Genomic DNA, 15,152 nt, shown 5'->3' with positions numbered 1-15,152 from the left:
AAGAGGTCAAGCCATGGCTGGAGCTGGCAGGAGAGGTCCCCAGAACCTCACGAGGTGACTGCATGCTGGGGAAGTCGATACAGTTCTCGTGCTTGCCCTGGGCTCCAGAGCTTCTGAATCTCATCCTTCTCTCTCCAGCCAGGGTGCTGTGCTCATGCGCACTGCCTGGTGCACCGAGCCAGACCCAGAGACAGTAATAGCTCCCAGAGCCTGCCTGGAGAGAGAGAGAGCATGAGCTGGCTATGAAACCAGGGGGCTGCCTTCATGGCTGCTTTTTATTTTATGCCCTGGGATGCCTCTGGCTGGGCTGGGGGACAAGGCTGCTGGGACCCTAGTCCTACTTGATTCACACCTGCTTTCCTATTATCTGTCTGCCATACTGGGAGTCGACCTAAGAGTCGGTTAAAATTTTTTGGAAATCCTTCTCTTCACTGAAAGAAGTAAATATCTGTGGTGAAGTTTTTCTCAATTTTGAAATAAAATTATTCTTCCTAATTATAAAAGTAATATCTACATAGGACACAGTCTTAGAAAAATAGTGAAGATAGGAGAAGGAAAAAAAATCCAATTATTCAAAAAAGACTACCACGGTTCATATTCTAACTTCTTTTCCTGTTCTTATTTTTATATGGTTCAGATGGTACTACATTAACCAGTGCTTTTATTCATGATTATTTTTTACTTAAGATAATTTCTCCTTTATTTAAAGATTTTTTTTTTATTTATTAGAGAGAAAGAGAGAACAAACAAGAGGAGCCGCAGGCAGAGAGAGAGGGAGGGAGAAGCAGATTCCCCACTGAGCAAGGAACCTGATTCGGGGCTTGAGCCCAGGACCCTAGGATCATGATCTGAGCTGAAGGCAGATGCTTCACCAACTGAGCCACCCAGAGTGCCCCAACTTAAGATGATTTCAAAAGCATCTGTGATATGCAATGTTCTTACTTACTTACTGTTTTTTCTGACACTTACTGCTATTATAAACAACTTCCTACAGGAAGCTTTCTCAAATTTTGGATTTCTTCTAAGGATTAGGTCTTACTAGTAGCATTATAAATTTAAACATCTGAGTTATTAATTTACTCATTTACATATTTATTTTATCAAAGTATACTTGACACATATTACATTACTTTCAGGTGTACAGCACAAGTACTTGTGATTCCACAAGTCTATATGTTATCTGGGGCTCACCACCATTGTAGCCCCATCTGTCCCCATACAACCTTATTACAACTATTGACCATATTCCCTGTGCTGTACCTTTCATCACTGTTACTTACCCATCCCATAACTGGAAGTCTGTAACTCTCACTCCTCTTCACCCATTCTGCCCATCCCCCACGTCCTCCCCTCTGGGGACCATCAGTTTGTTCTCTGTATTTATGGGTCTGTTTCTGCTTTTTGTTTGTTTGTTTATTCCTTTGGTTTTTCAAACATCTGGTTCTTATACAGGTCTTTGGAACATAACACAAAATTGTTTCACAGAAGGGTGATACCTAGTGTCTTACGCACAAGACATTTATGAAGCTGCCTGTTATATCATACCTTTACCAGTGCTGGGTACTTTCATTTAAAAATTAGTAGTCTTGTGCTCACTTTGGTAGTACATATACTAAAATTGGAAGGATACAGAGAAGATTAGCACGGCCCGAGGGCAAGGATGACATGCAAATTTGTGAAGCATTCTACATTAAAAGAAAATTAATAGCATCTCGTTTTTTTGGTTATTGGTGGATTTGAATATTTTTATGTTTGTTATCTGGTTGTGTTTTTAGGGTGTCCTTTCTAAAAAACAATTCTGACACTTTGCTTTCCTACTTAGAAAGCCCCTGAGCCCCGCAGTGCCTACAAGTAGGATAAAGTTCCATGGAACGTAATAGGTATGAGCCACACGTTCTAACCGGAGACATCCTTTCCCGCTCCAGTTTGCCATGCAAAATCTGTGTGACCTTGGACCAGTCCCTTGATCTTCATTTTAATTCTCTCACCCACAAAAATAGGAAAAACAATACCAATCTCCTGGAGTCATCATGAAGATTAAATATAATGTCCTTTGTAAGGAACTCTGTAAAGTATAAAATATGGCTCTAGATCAGTCATTGTCATTTCTGTCATGACAACATACAAGACCTAACATGAGGGCCTCTGGGTGGCTTAGTTGGTTAAGCCTCTGCCTTTGGCTCAGGTCATGATCTCAGGGTCCTGGGATGGGGGCTCCCTGCTCATTGGGGAGTCTGCTTCTCTCTCTCCCTCTCCCCTTCTTCTGCGCACATGCGCTCTCTCTCTCTCTTTCAAATAAATAAATAAAATCTTTAAAAAAAAAAAAGACTGGTTGGGGCGCCTGGGTGGCTCAGTGGGTTAATGCCTCTGCCTTTGGCTCAGGTCATGATCCTGGGGTCCTGGGATCGAGCCCCACGTCGGGCTCTCTGCTCAGTGGGGAGCCTGCTTTCTCCTCTCTCTCTCTCTGCCTGCCTCTCTGCCTGCTTGTGATCTCTGTCAAATAAATAAATAAAATATTAAAAAAAAAAAAAGACTGGTCATGGGGCTAATAGCCAATGTGTAATGAGAACCAACTTCCTACTTACCAGGGACGGTGCTCAGCCCTTTACATGTATGAACTCACACTAACCTCACAGCAGCATGGGAGGGAGATATCATTATGTTACTTTAATATATAAGGGGACTGAGGCACAGAGATGAAGTCACTTGCCCAAAATTATACCACTGGGAAACAGCTAAGCTGGAGCTCGAACACTGAACACTGCGCCCATCCTTTCTCTCAGGCCTCCTCATCTGTGAGCCACATGGAACTATAAGGGCCTTCCCTAACATACCACACCCCTTCATCCCTGTGCCTTGGCTAATGCTCATTCCCTTCATGAAGAGGTCTCTGCACCCCTTACCTCAAAACCACTGTTCACCCTTTATTGTCTGACTTAAATGTCCTTTGCTCTGGGGTACAGTCTGCCTCCCCTCACCTGGGTGGTGCACCATGGTCACTTACCCGTTTACCCCTAAATTGCTTAGCCCACGGTCTTTGTGCTTGTGTGTCCACATATGTGTGTGCCTTTGTGTTTTGCTTGTAGGTCTAGCTCCCCATCTAGAGTGTGGACATCTAGTAGGCTTCAGTTTCTTTTTCCATGGACCCTAATTCTGAGCATAATGCCCAAGACCTAGGAGGTGCCCAGCATCTACTTGTTGCATGAGTGAACAAATGGTGACCATTCTGGCACAGTGAGGGGTGAACGGGGGAGAGAACTAGGAGTTTTGGGGCTTTCAGGAGGCTTTCCTGCAATCTCTCCTCCCTGGGTTCTGCCTAGGACTAGTCCCGTAATAAAATCGGGGTTTCCTTTTATACTGGCCATTGACCCCAGCTGACATTCCATGCACAAATGCCTGTGGTCCCCAGCTACACTCCCAGATCACCCAGAGAGCTGCAGCCACACACTTGGGGGGTTGCATTCCTGCTGGTGGTGCTGGGGGCTGGGCTGCTTCTTATCAGCTGGGCTTGCACTTGATGTCCATAGGCAGCCAGAGGAGACACATCAGTACATGCGTTGGCCCCAGAGAACCAGCCCTTTTCGAACTTGCTTGTTGGCAGGGGCAGATGGCCATAGGCAAAGGCACCAGAGGTGACCCAGAGCAGGCTGCAAAGTGTTTGTGGACAAGGGGAAGGACAGAACTTAGCTCCTGGGGTTTTCAGGCAAGCTGGAACAGTGAGTGTAGTATGTACATGGAGGGAAACTCAGAACTAAATGTATGAGGTCAATATTTTAACACATTGTATTAGCTTCCCATTGTTGCTGTAACAAATGAACCCAAGCTTGGTAACTTAAAATAGCACACATTTGTTCTTTTGCAATAATACTAGAGGCTAGACGTCTGAAATGAGTCTCAGTGATTCCAAATCAAGGCATCACCAGGGCCGTGTTCCCTCGGGAAGCTCTAAGCCATGACCATTTGGTTGACTTTCCCAGCTTCTGGAGGCTGTTCTCATTCCTGGGCTTGTGGCTTTGGGTCACCTCACCTTTGCTCTCCCTGATTCTATCATCACATCCCTTCTCCCTCTTCTGTTCCAAATGTCCCTCTGCCTCCTCCTGATAAGGACACTGGTCATTGCATATGTTTGCCAGCTCCCACCCTGAACCAGACTCTGTACCGGGCTCTGTTCCAGGTCCTGTACCAGACTCTGTGGTATAAAGGTGGCCCAATCTCCCCTATGGGCCTGGAAGGGGAGGCAGGTTGAAGAGCAATGGCCGGCCATGTGAGCCTACTGTGACAAATGCCACAGGAGAGGCTTGCCAGCAACGGGGAGGGGCTGTCGCTCCTGATGACAGATGACAGAAGGGGTCACAGGGCAGTGAATCCCCTGAGTTTATTCTGAGTGGATGAAAAATGTTCCAGGGAGGCAGCGTGTGGGGAGACAAGAGTCAGAGCAAAGGGAGGAGCGGGGGACTCGTGCGTCAGCACAGGTGCATTTGAAACCTCTAAAGTGAGAGATTGGGGAGAGCTTATCCACATATCTGATTTTCTGTGATTCTGTAGCTCCCCTTGTCCAAGTGGAGATGCTCCGATGTGCTCTGCTCTGGACCACCTTTGGCCCCATCCTGCGCTCCCGTGGCCTTGCTGCTCACAAGAACATCTTTTCACTTTCTGCCTCCAGCTCCTTTCCCCATAGGACTGCTTGGGAGATGGGCACAGTCTCTCTCTCCTCTCCTTCCAGGTGTGCCCATGCACTAAGCCCCCTTGGCATCGGTTCCTCCAGAGCATGCCTCCTGGTTTCCCGTGCAAGCCCATTAATGCCTGACTCCCAGGAGACAACTCAGCCTGCACAGCAGGTGCGAGCGCAGATCCTCTGGTTCTTTGGAATGTTTCCATTGAAAAGCTCACAGGCAAAATTTTTGTAGAGATTGTGAACATTTGACAGTGAGGACTGAGTAAGGCCCAGGGCCCGAGTGGAAGCAAGCATGTAACACTGGGCTTGTGGAGTGATGCATCTCCTCTCTCCAGCAGTATTTTATCTGCTGAATTCATTGTATGGGGGCTCGAAGCTCCTTAGAAATAATGAGGACAGTCCACGCATGTCAGAGAGGAGGGGTGGGCATACATCCAGAAGCTAGCTCTCAGCAGAGACCACAGAGTCTTGGATTAGAACCCACCATGGTGGAAGGAGGAGTCTGACTCAGGAACATTCTGGACTCACAATCTGAGAACTGGACGGGGAGCAGTGATTCCCGGTAGAATGGGTGTGTTTTGAACTCACCCTTGAGCCTCTCACCTTGGTGTTTGTTACAGAGGAGTAAAAGGCTTACAAATTAAAATAAACCTGCAATTAAAGATACAGCTTTAAGGGGCACAAACAACTAAGTGTGGGATCCCCGTAAAAGTGCAGAATATAGGACGGGGGGGCGGGCGGTGGGGGGTAGAAGGAAGAGGGCTCCCACCTTCAAGTGCAGAGTGATAGACCCCAGTGACGAGGCAGGGGCCCAAGGCAGTGTGGGAGGTGGGAAGTAGTGGCAAGGGAGGGAGCTGGCCTGAGGGCAGAGCACAGCCACCAGTGGTGGTTGGGGGTGGGGTGTAGTAAGGACAAAGAGGAAGCGACTTTATAATCCCTCCGGGGTCCCTCCCTGGACCCCGCCTCTCTCCCCGTGACCCTGGTTTTTTAATACGGGTTGTTTGGTTCTACCTGCTGTGAAGGCTTTTGAGATTCAGATGAAATCAAGGTCAAGGTGCTTTGGAAACTTTCAGGTGCTTCGCACATGTAAAGCCAATGGAACTTATTAAGGGATTGTTCCTGGGGCGTTGTATTTTCAATTTGGTGGAGAAAGTGGTAGATAAACAATTTGCTTTGAATGTGAAAGCTTTTCTTTTTTAAATTTTTTGATCCAGAAACACTGGAAATTTTGGTGGGATCCACGTCTCCATTCACTCACCCATTTATTCCTCATTTATGCAACGCACGTGTGTGCTGCTCCTGCTGTGGGTGCAGGTCTGGGCTGGGTGTGGCACTGCCTTTGGGAACTTGACTCCCAGAGTGTGTGTCCCCCGTCCCCGCCAGGGTCTGTCTCACCAGGACTCCCTCCCAACAGAGAGTTGGGGGCTGCCAGGAGGGCAGGGCCTGGCCTAACAGGGTATTATAGAAAGGGTGTCTCTTTCAGGCCCCGGGAGCCAAGGGTGTTAGACCTGGTGAAATGTGGCCTGGTGCCTAACTGCGCCTTTTAAGGGCTGCTGACAGCCTTCATTAGCTAGCATTAGGACAGGAGCTGTGATAATCACCGCTGAGTGACTGTAAACACGGAACCTCCCTGAAGAATATTCAGAGCATCAGGCAACTTGTTAGCTTTTGTCTGAGCTGGAGAGAGGAAAGGAAGTTCTGTGGGAGAGAGAATTTACCATAGTAAAAACAGAAAATCAATCGTATGGTTCTAATTTAATTTTAATTCACATTTTTATACGTGGAGTTTGTTCGAAGGGCTGACGTTTTGCTGTGAAAATCTATAAGGGCTGAATTGTCCTCGAATTAGAAGATTTTTAAAAGAAGTTCTTTGCCACTGGGTTGCAATTTGTTAAAACAAACAATAGCATAACCGCGCTGCAATCGGATGCCAAGATATTACTGGACTCAGCGAAAATCAAGTAATCTTTTTTAGGTTCTATTCTCTCCCAGCTAAGCTCCCCAGCAACGTCAGGACATGACAAATTGCAGGATGAATCTAAGAGCAGTGCCTTCAAAAATACAATAGTTATACAAGCCATCTATTGTTAATGAAGAATATAATGCAATTTGCCTGTCTGCAATACAATTATGCAAATCAAAGGAGGAACTATCCCGAAATCTCTTTACATTCCGATTAAAATGAGATAATTTATCAAACAGAATATTACTGATTATGTTTATGTGTTGCACATTAATCCTGTTACAATAATGTATCCTTCTCCTAATGTAATGGATTTGTGCAATCTAACAGAAAATGACTTTTATACTATCCACAATTATAAGAATATTCAAAGCATATCCATCCCCGTGCAATAGCACATGTCTACAACTGTACAATAAACCTATTAAAACAAGCAGAGCTTACGAATGTAACCTTCATCCCAATAAAGATGACAGTACATTCAATTTTATTGTACTCATTATGGGAACAACTCCATAGATGATAAATACTAGGAGTAAATTAGTTTAACCTTCTTTACTTTTTTTTTTTTTTTTTTTTTTAAGAAAAAAAAGTGGCCTTTAATCCATGGCGTTAACGTCCCCCTCCCCACCTGGATTTTCCTTCGGTTGGTCAAATATGACATCATTTCGCAGAAATCTCTCATAAGTGAGTTTACTCTTATTCTACCTCTTGACAGGTGTTTGGATTTGGTACATTTCCACAGGTCAGGGAATTTACACACTGTATCCCTCCCTTCCCGTGCTGGATGTGTTCACGGGTATTGGGAAATATGCATGTTCTGGATGGGAATATGACTTCAGCTGCAGTCATCTAGAGGGGCACAAGGAATCCCGGTTCTAACTTGTACATCAGAGCCAAAAACTAATGAGTAGTATTGTCAGGAAAAACAAGAGCCCAAATAATTGGCGAAGATCTCACTTGCACTTCCGTTGCCAAGGATAATCACTTTTGCATTTAAACTAAACTCTTCCACCCTGACGAGAGTCATTAGCATCTGACAGTGAGTGATAATGTGCTTAAATTTCACAGCTCTTGGCCTTGTCTGCATTGTCAACACTTCCCACATGCCTACCTGCACACTAGGCTTACAGGTTGACTTAAACAAATGTTTATCTTTTGTGGTGAAATTGTAAACCCCAGTGTTTTGCAAGTTCGCAAATTGTTCCCCTTGCCTTTAAACACCTTTAAGCCAGTTTTGCTGCAGGTTACACCTGAGGTATTATTTCCCCCACAATGTCAGGGTTCTCTTCCCACTCCGATTAGGTGGACCTGCCACGTCAAGAGAGCACAAAAACTCCATGAAAAGCAACATTTTGGGGCACCTGGGTGACTTAGTGGGTTAAGCCTCTGCCTTCAGCTCAGGGCCCCGGGATCGAGCCCTGCATCGGGCTTTCTTTTTCTTTTTTCTTTTTTTTCAAGATTTTATTTATTTGACAGATCACAAGTAGGCAGAGGAGCAGGCAGAGAGAGAGGAGGAAGCAGGCTCCTGAGCAGAGAGCCCGATGTGGGGCTTGATCCCAGGACCCTTGATCATGATCTGAGCTGAAGGCAGAGGCTTTAACCCACTGAGCCACCCAGGTGCCCCTCATCCGGCTTTCTGCTCAGCAGGGAGCTGCTTCCCCCTCTCTCTCTGCCTGCCTCTCTGCCTACTTGTGATCTCTCTCTCTCTCTCTCTCTGTCAAATAAATAAATAAATATCTTAAAAGAAAAGCAACATGTTTTTCACTGCTAACTGGCTGAGTGTGCACTCACATTCACACAATATGAACACAAGATATGACAGACAAATCTATCAGCCTTCGCCTCAGCAGGACAACATTCATTCTAACTGTAAAAGGGTACTTGTTCTGTTGTAGATAGGGGTGAGGAAGGAAGGGAAAGGGGAGGAGAGGAGAGGAGGAAGGAAAGGAGGAAGAGAGGAAGGGTGTCAGTCACTGTGTAATGAACAATGGTTCCTACAGTACAGGAGAGGCAGAGTAGTGGCTGATAGGCAGTCTCTTTTCATGGTTTACCAGTTGGTTTGGGGAGCCATTGACTTGTTTCCCCTCAAGTGTGGACTGTCCCAAGTGGAGACACTTGATGGAGGAACGCATATTGCCCTGGGGCTATCTGGGCCTATTTTCACCCCTGCTCAGGAGGCAGCCGAGAAGTAGTTCCCACTCAGTAAGATTTCTCAGGCTAGAGCAGGGATATCTGGAAGCTTAGACCCATTAAAAATGGGAACATTGAAGATGTAGTCATAACAGTGGAAGTAAGAAGTCTGAGGGACAGCACGTAGGAAAACATCAATCTCCCTGCCGGCCGAGGGGAAGACCGTGTGTCCTTTTTAGACTCCAATGGGGTAGAAGGTGGACTTACAGCTAAGGGTCGGAAGACAATGGCTGTGAGAGAACAGGATTTTGAGGGTGTTCTAGACTCATCACAGTCCTGCCACTCTGTCTAAATGTGCTGTGGGCACAGATATATGTTTGCTCTCAACACAGTTTCTTTGGCTCTATAAGATGGTTCCTTTGTCTCCAGCTCCACTTCATGTCTACTGTGTCGAGAACAAACACATGTCTGGTGGAAGACGGAAGAAGGACATCCTGAGCAGGGTGAACAATGGCAAAGAGTTCATTTCTGTATTCGGTAAATATTATCTGAGTGCCGACTGCATGTCCAAGCGATGTTCTTGGCACTAGGTGTATATCGGTGAACAGAAAGACATGGATTTCTACCTTCATAGAGATTACAATTTTAGGGGAACAGAATAGACAGTAAATGAGTAAACGTATAGTATGGTAGGGACGCCTGGGTGGCTCCGTGAGTTAAGCATCTGCCTTCAGCTCAGGTCATGATCTTGGGGTCCTGGGATTGAGCCCTGCATCAGGGCTCCTTGCTCAGTGGGAAGCCTGTTTCTCCCTCTGCCTGCTGCTCCTCCTGTTTGTGCGTTCTCTCTCTCTCACAAATAAATACATAAAATCTTAAAAAAGACAAAATGAAACAATATAGGATGGTAGCTGGAAGCAAATGCTGGATTAAAAAAAAATAAAACAGAGTGAGAGAGATCAGTCTTGAGTTTGGGATCAGGGCCCACAGTCTTAAAAGGAAGTACACTTCTGTTGTCAAACTTTAAAGAATATATTTGCTTTAAATAAACCAATCTGTCTCGTAAAGGCCTTTGTAACCATGGAAATAGGTAACTAATTAACATTTCCATAAATAAGTGTGAATTTGGATACATGCGTCCTTTAACGGTCTGTTGCCAACTGGTAACTACCTAGAGATTTCATCTGAAATAAAGATGCAAGAAGAAAATCTTGATTCCTTGATTCCTGGACAATGATCAATAGTTTTAATTGGAATAAAATATTCATAATTGGCTTTAGCCTGATTATACTTAGTTGGGGCAACTTCGCTAGGTTTCTTTTGAAGAAAAACAGTTAGGGATTCCCAAAAGATAGCATGAGGGACAATGCTTGCCCTCAAAGGTACACAGAAGGTTCCGTTTCTTGGTGGAATTTACCGTTTTAGCTGAGGTTGTCAACTTTTGCCCTGTGCCCTTGAACCAGACTAATGATACAAATAGGTATGTCCCTAGTGTTCAGTCAGGTTGGACGCAGAGTGTAGCTCTGACGCCACAGTAGACCACCCAGATCCCCATTCAGGGTGGAGGCGCTCATTTCCCCAGCTGCTGGGAGGGTTGGCAGCGCCCAAGGTCACAGTCTCTCTTGGGGGCAGCCCTGCTCTGTGATTGTTCAGCCAGTGGGGATCATAAATGCTTGGTCCCCTTGCCTCAAGCAAGGACAGCTCTGAAGGGTGGTGGAGAGCTCCAGGGCTCCCTTTTGGGGTGGCTGTGACCTCTGCTAAGCTGCATTTCGGTCCAACTTCTCCCTCTGTCCAACTGTTGCTTCCTTTACTTCCCCCATGAGCGTCCTGCACGCAAATTGCCTTCCCAGAGTCTGTTTCTCTGTGAAACTGATAGAAGGAACTTTATTTCAGCTCTGCACGCAGAGAGCCACTGCAGAATCAACAATTTATACTGATTCTGCCCTTGTACTTACACTCAATTTCATGATCTTTCTGCCAATTTCTGATCCTGTGGCTGTCTTCCCTATATCCAGTTTCAACCTCTCCCTTTGGACTGCATGATGCCTTCAGCTTCCTGGGTTTTAACCTCCGCCACTACCAGTTCTGGCTCTTTTCTCTAAAAATCCCACCGCTTCTAAGCTCAGCTACCAGGATGTAAAGCTGAGGGACTACCTTTCCCTCTCTCTCCGTGCTGAGCAGCTCATTTCAGGAACGTCTTTGCGTTACGGGCCACAGGGCCTTCACTTCATCCAGTGGTGAGGCTCTGGCAGCCTTAGGAGTAAAACCCTGTAACACACGGACACAATATGCCTGAAATTCCGGGCTGCTCACCACATTAACGGGGTCATTCCCTTACATACCCTTGTTGAGTTTATGCACACATACCGGTTACCGAAGCCCAGTGTACTTGAAACGAAAGTGCAACAGTTGTGGTTTTCAGTGATAATATTTTTATGATGATGGGCTTGGGTTTGAACCCCTGGCTTAGAGGGTCACAAGTGACTTAAAAATATACTTTGATTTTTCCTGAAATAATCCTCCTCTTGGAATAATATTACCACAGGGTTTTGCCGGCACAGCTTTTCCCGTGTTATTTATTCCAAATGAAACACCACCCCACTGTAAGTGACTTTTGGTGCCCCTTAATATCTCAAGAATTTTTTTCAGTGCCTGTCTGTCTAAAATTATCCACGGCTCCTGCACGGGTGGGTAAAGTTAGTGTCTCCAAAGAGTTATAAATCCAGTGTCCCCACTGAGCCCATTGTTTCAGATCCAAAAGTGTATGAATTGCAGCCCCAAGATTTTTTCTTTATTCTTTGTTATGAAATAGGTAACCAGATCTCGCTGAATGGAAATCCTCCTTCGAAGACTTCTCTGGCATCCGACTTCACTTTCAACTCTTGCAAACCTTATTTTGGAAAAATGGTCATTTATAATATCAACATTTCTAGATCATGTTTTAAAGACGGTTACAGGCGTTTGGAGTAACCACATGCCAAAGCTGTCTATTTCTAATCTAACAACCCCCTAGGTTGAAACCAGAGAGAAACTTAGAGACAGGCGGCCAAGAGCCAAAAAACTCTTGGGGGATATTTATAATCCCCCAATTCAACCAAAATTGTTTCCACTCAAAATTAATACTTGGAAACAGATCTTGAAGCCCAAATTTAGACTGTGCCTTCAGTTTCTTGGGCCGTTGCAGGGCCAACTGCTTGAAATAAATGTATTTGAAGCTGATCGAACATTAAAATGATTGTCTGTTACATCAGAAAGACGAATAACACCTAGCATTTAAAGAGATGACCGTCTTTATCCAAGAGCTCTCAGAGCCGAGAACTGAGGGTTGGCTGGGGTCCATGGTGAGAAAGGGTAGTTACCAAGCATGCAGACGGTACCTCTGTTTATGCTTGTGATTCCCCTGTAGCTCCACTCAGACTCTCTTGTTTGCTGAACATAGCTGCAGTTCATATTTATGGAGGGAATGTGATATGCTGGAAAGCATTTTGTCCTTGGAGTTAGAAAATCTAGGTTCAAAGTACTGCTTTATCAGTTCCAAGTACTATAATCTTAACAAACCTTTTTGTCTCTTGAAATCTCAGTTTCTCCAGACATAAAAGGAGGTTAACCTGCCCTGCTCTGGCACCCTCTTACAGTGAGTTAGAGGCTCAAATAATGAAACAAATATGAATGTGCTTTATTTTTCCAAATTCATGGTGTTAACGTGTGTGTGTGTGTGTGTGTGTGTGTGTGTTTAGCTTACTTTTTAAAAATCAACAATGCTTACCATCTCAAGTCGGACTATCAATCCTTATTTAACCAGTACATTGCTGTGAATGCAGAAGCTTAAATATAAAGGAAATGGATTTCCCAAAGATGATCCCCAATACTGGTCACTAATTAGGGCATTGTCTTTGTCCCAAATCTCTACAAAGACATTTTTCTTAGATTGTAAAAGGTATGTCCTGGCCACTCACCACAATCATTTTTAAAAGTTTAAAGGTTTTAATTACTCATTTATTTCATATTCATGCATCTCACAGAAGTGTTTTGAGGATACATGAGGTTCCAGACAATATTCTGTTTGGATCGCCAGATAAAATAAATTTGAATTTCAGATAAACAGTGAACAATCTTAAAGTATAATGGTTATATTTTAAATTTATCCTCATAGTTAAAATTGCGCCTGGAGCGTTGACAACCAAGCCAATGTTTTAAAATACTGTGTTGGCCAAAACTAAAAACATATTGCATGGGACATATTTACGCTAAAGAGTTATTCACTGATTATATGAAATTCAAATCTAACTGAGCATTCTGTCTTTTGATTCGCTAAATCTGGCAATCCTATCTTTGTGCTGGGAATGTTTTGGTAGCTGCCCTCAGGCAACATTCATCCACAGAGTAAGACGGACAACAAGCAAGTGAGCAAAAAAACCAAGTCATTATTATAAATACAAATGCAGCTGAGTAAGGAGATAAAGAGGGTGGCCCTATTTTGGAAAGAGTGGAGGGGAGATGACACAAAGCAGACATCTAAAAACAGTAGTGAGCCATATAAAGCTATAGGGCAAAAGACCTCAGAAGGCATGGAAGAGTCCCCATGGAAAAACCTTGGTGGCAATGAACTTGTCCAATGTGAGGCAGCTGCGAGAAGGCCATGGGACCAGAGCCTAATGTGGGAGGAAAGGGTGGTGTAGGTGAGATCAAGGATGGAGGGTCAGGCTGCATCTTGGCACAGCAGCTTGTAGGCCAGGGGTTTGGTTTTCATTAGGGTGTGACGGGGAGCCCTGAGGGGGTTTTCAGCAGGGGCATGACTTGATCAAGCTAATAATGGAACTCCAGGAGCTATGTAGGGGGAAAGAGACTGTAAAAAAGCACAGGTGAGGGCAGGTACTTATCACAGAGTCTCAGTGAAAGGTCATGGGGACTTGCACTAGAGTGGAAGCAGAGGAGTTGGGAAGAAATGCTTGGAGTCGTGACCTCTTTCAAAGATGGGTCCAGCAGAACTCGCTGTTGGGTTTGATACAGAGTATGAGGAAACACGGGCATGAGCAATGGGATGAGTGGTGGTGCCATTTACTGAGAGGGAGAAAAAAGCTCATTGGGGAGGAAGTGGGACATTCTGGTTTGGACATGTTATATATGAAGTGTCCATTAGCCACTTGAGTGATGGCAGTAGAATATGAAAATAAGCATGTAGGATGAGCTTGGAGACAGCAGAACCCAGATCTAGGACCTCAGTGGTCATAATAAAAAATCTGGAAATTATCTTTATGTTATAGAATGTCAACACAGATTTTTAAAAATATAGAAAAGAAGTAATTTAACCTCCATTTTAAAGGATTACTTTTTTGGATGAAAAGGAATTGGTGTGTGTTGGGGGTGGGCATGGAAATGAGAACTGTGACTTCAGGGCGTCCTACCTGAACAATGTCGTGAGATTTTAGATTCTTTTTCAAAATGTTTGGAGTGACGATTCTGAACTTGTAGCGCGCTCCCAATGACACATAGACGTCTGGTTGCAGGCCATACTTTGAGCAGCAAGGTGATAGGAGATTATTATAATAAATAAAACTGGTGAGAGATGATGGTGGTTTGGTGCCAGTGGGCATGGAGAGAAGGGGGCAGATGTGAGATGTAATTTGGAAGGAGAGGTGACAGGTGAGGTGTTGGATTATATGTGAGGGTTAAGGGAGAAAGAAAAATCAAAGATGATGCTCAGATTTCTGGCTTGAACAACTGGATGGGTGTTAGTGTCATTTGTTGAAGTATAAAAGGCTGGAGATGGTACAGGGGTTTTGAAGGTGTGGAAGGGGAATGTGGGGTTCTGCTTTGGATATGTCAGGGATGAGCCACCTATGGGTGGGTTTGATACAGAGTATGAGGGATGAGCCAGCTATGAGACACTCAGACAGACATGCCCGGTTGGTAGTTGCCTACAGGGATCTGGAATTCAGAGCAGAGCTCTAGGCTTGAGTATAAATTTGTGAATCAGAAACACATAGTGAGTATTGAAAACCATGGGACTAAATGTGCCAATCTAGGGAGAGGGAGTAGACAGGGAAAAGAATATGGCCCAGGCTTGAACAGAATGCAGTGCAGGGGTGAATATCATACCCCGCAGAACTACATATGCAGCAAAGATCGGAGGGTCAAATACCTTCAAACTCACCAAGGCCAGGCATGCAGGTAAATGAGAGAAGAGGGATGGTTGTAAGACAATAAGGAGTAGTGAGGGCCATGGATCTTCTGGGTGTGTATGACTCACCTAAATGGTGGCTACCATCCCACTCCACCAGCTCAGGTGCCAGGCCGTAGGGCTAGAACTTCCAAGTTTGCAGGAGAAACCAGAAATGCAGGTTGTTTATGGGAAGCCCTTCATGTGTTGGCAACCAAGCCAAG

At 44.8% G+C, this 15,152-nt stretch overlaps 1 non-coding gene across 1 annotated transcript; it reads left to right on the top strand.

The window, feature by feature from the left end:
- The first annotated feature begins 1,588 nt into the window (after nt 1-1,588).
- On the top strand, nt 1,589-1,695 carry LOC123387961. The gene has a single exon (XR_006602450.1). It is a non-coding gene; the product is annotated as a U6 spliceosomal RNA (small nuclear RNA).
- The last annotated feature ends 13,457 nt before the right edge of the window (nt 1,696-15,152 follow it).

This window comes from Mustela putorius, unplaced genomic scaffold, assembly GCF_011764305.1.
Source record: "Mustela putorius furo isolate JIRA1106 unplaced genomic scaffold, ASM1176430v1.1 tig00003867_pilon_pilon_pilon, whole genome shotgun sequence".
NCBI lineage: Eukaryota > Metazoa > Chordata > Mammalia > Carnivora > Mustelidae > Mustela > Mustela putorius.
This window is presented reverse-complemented; position numbering and strand designations above follow the sequence as displayed.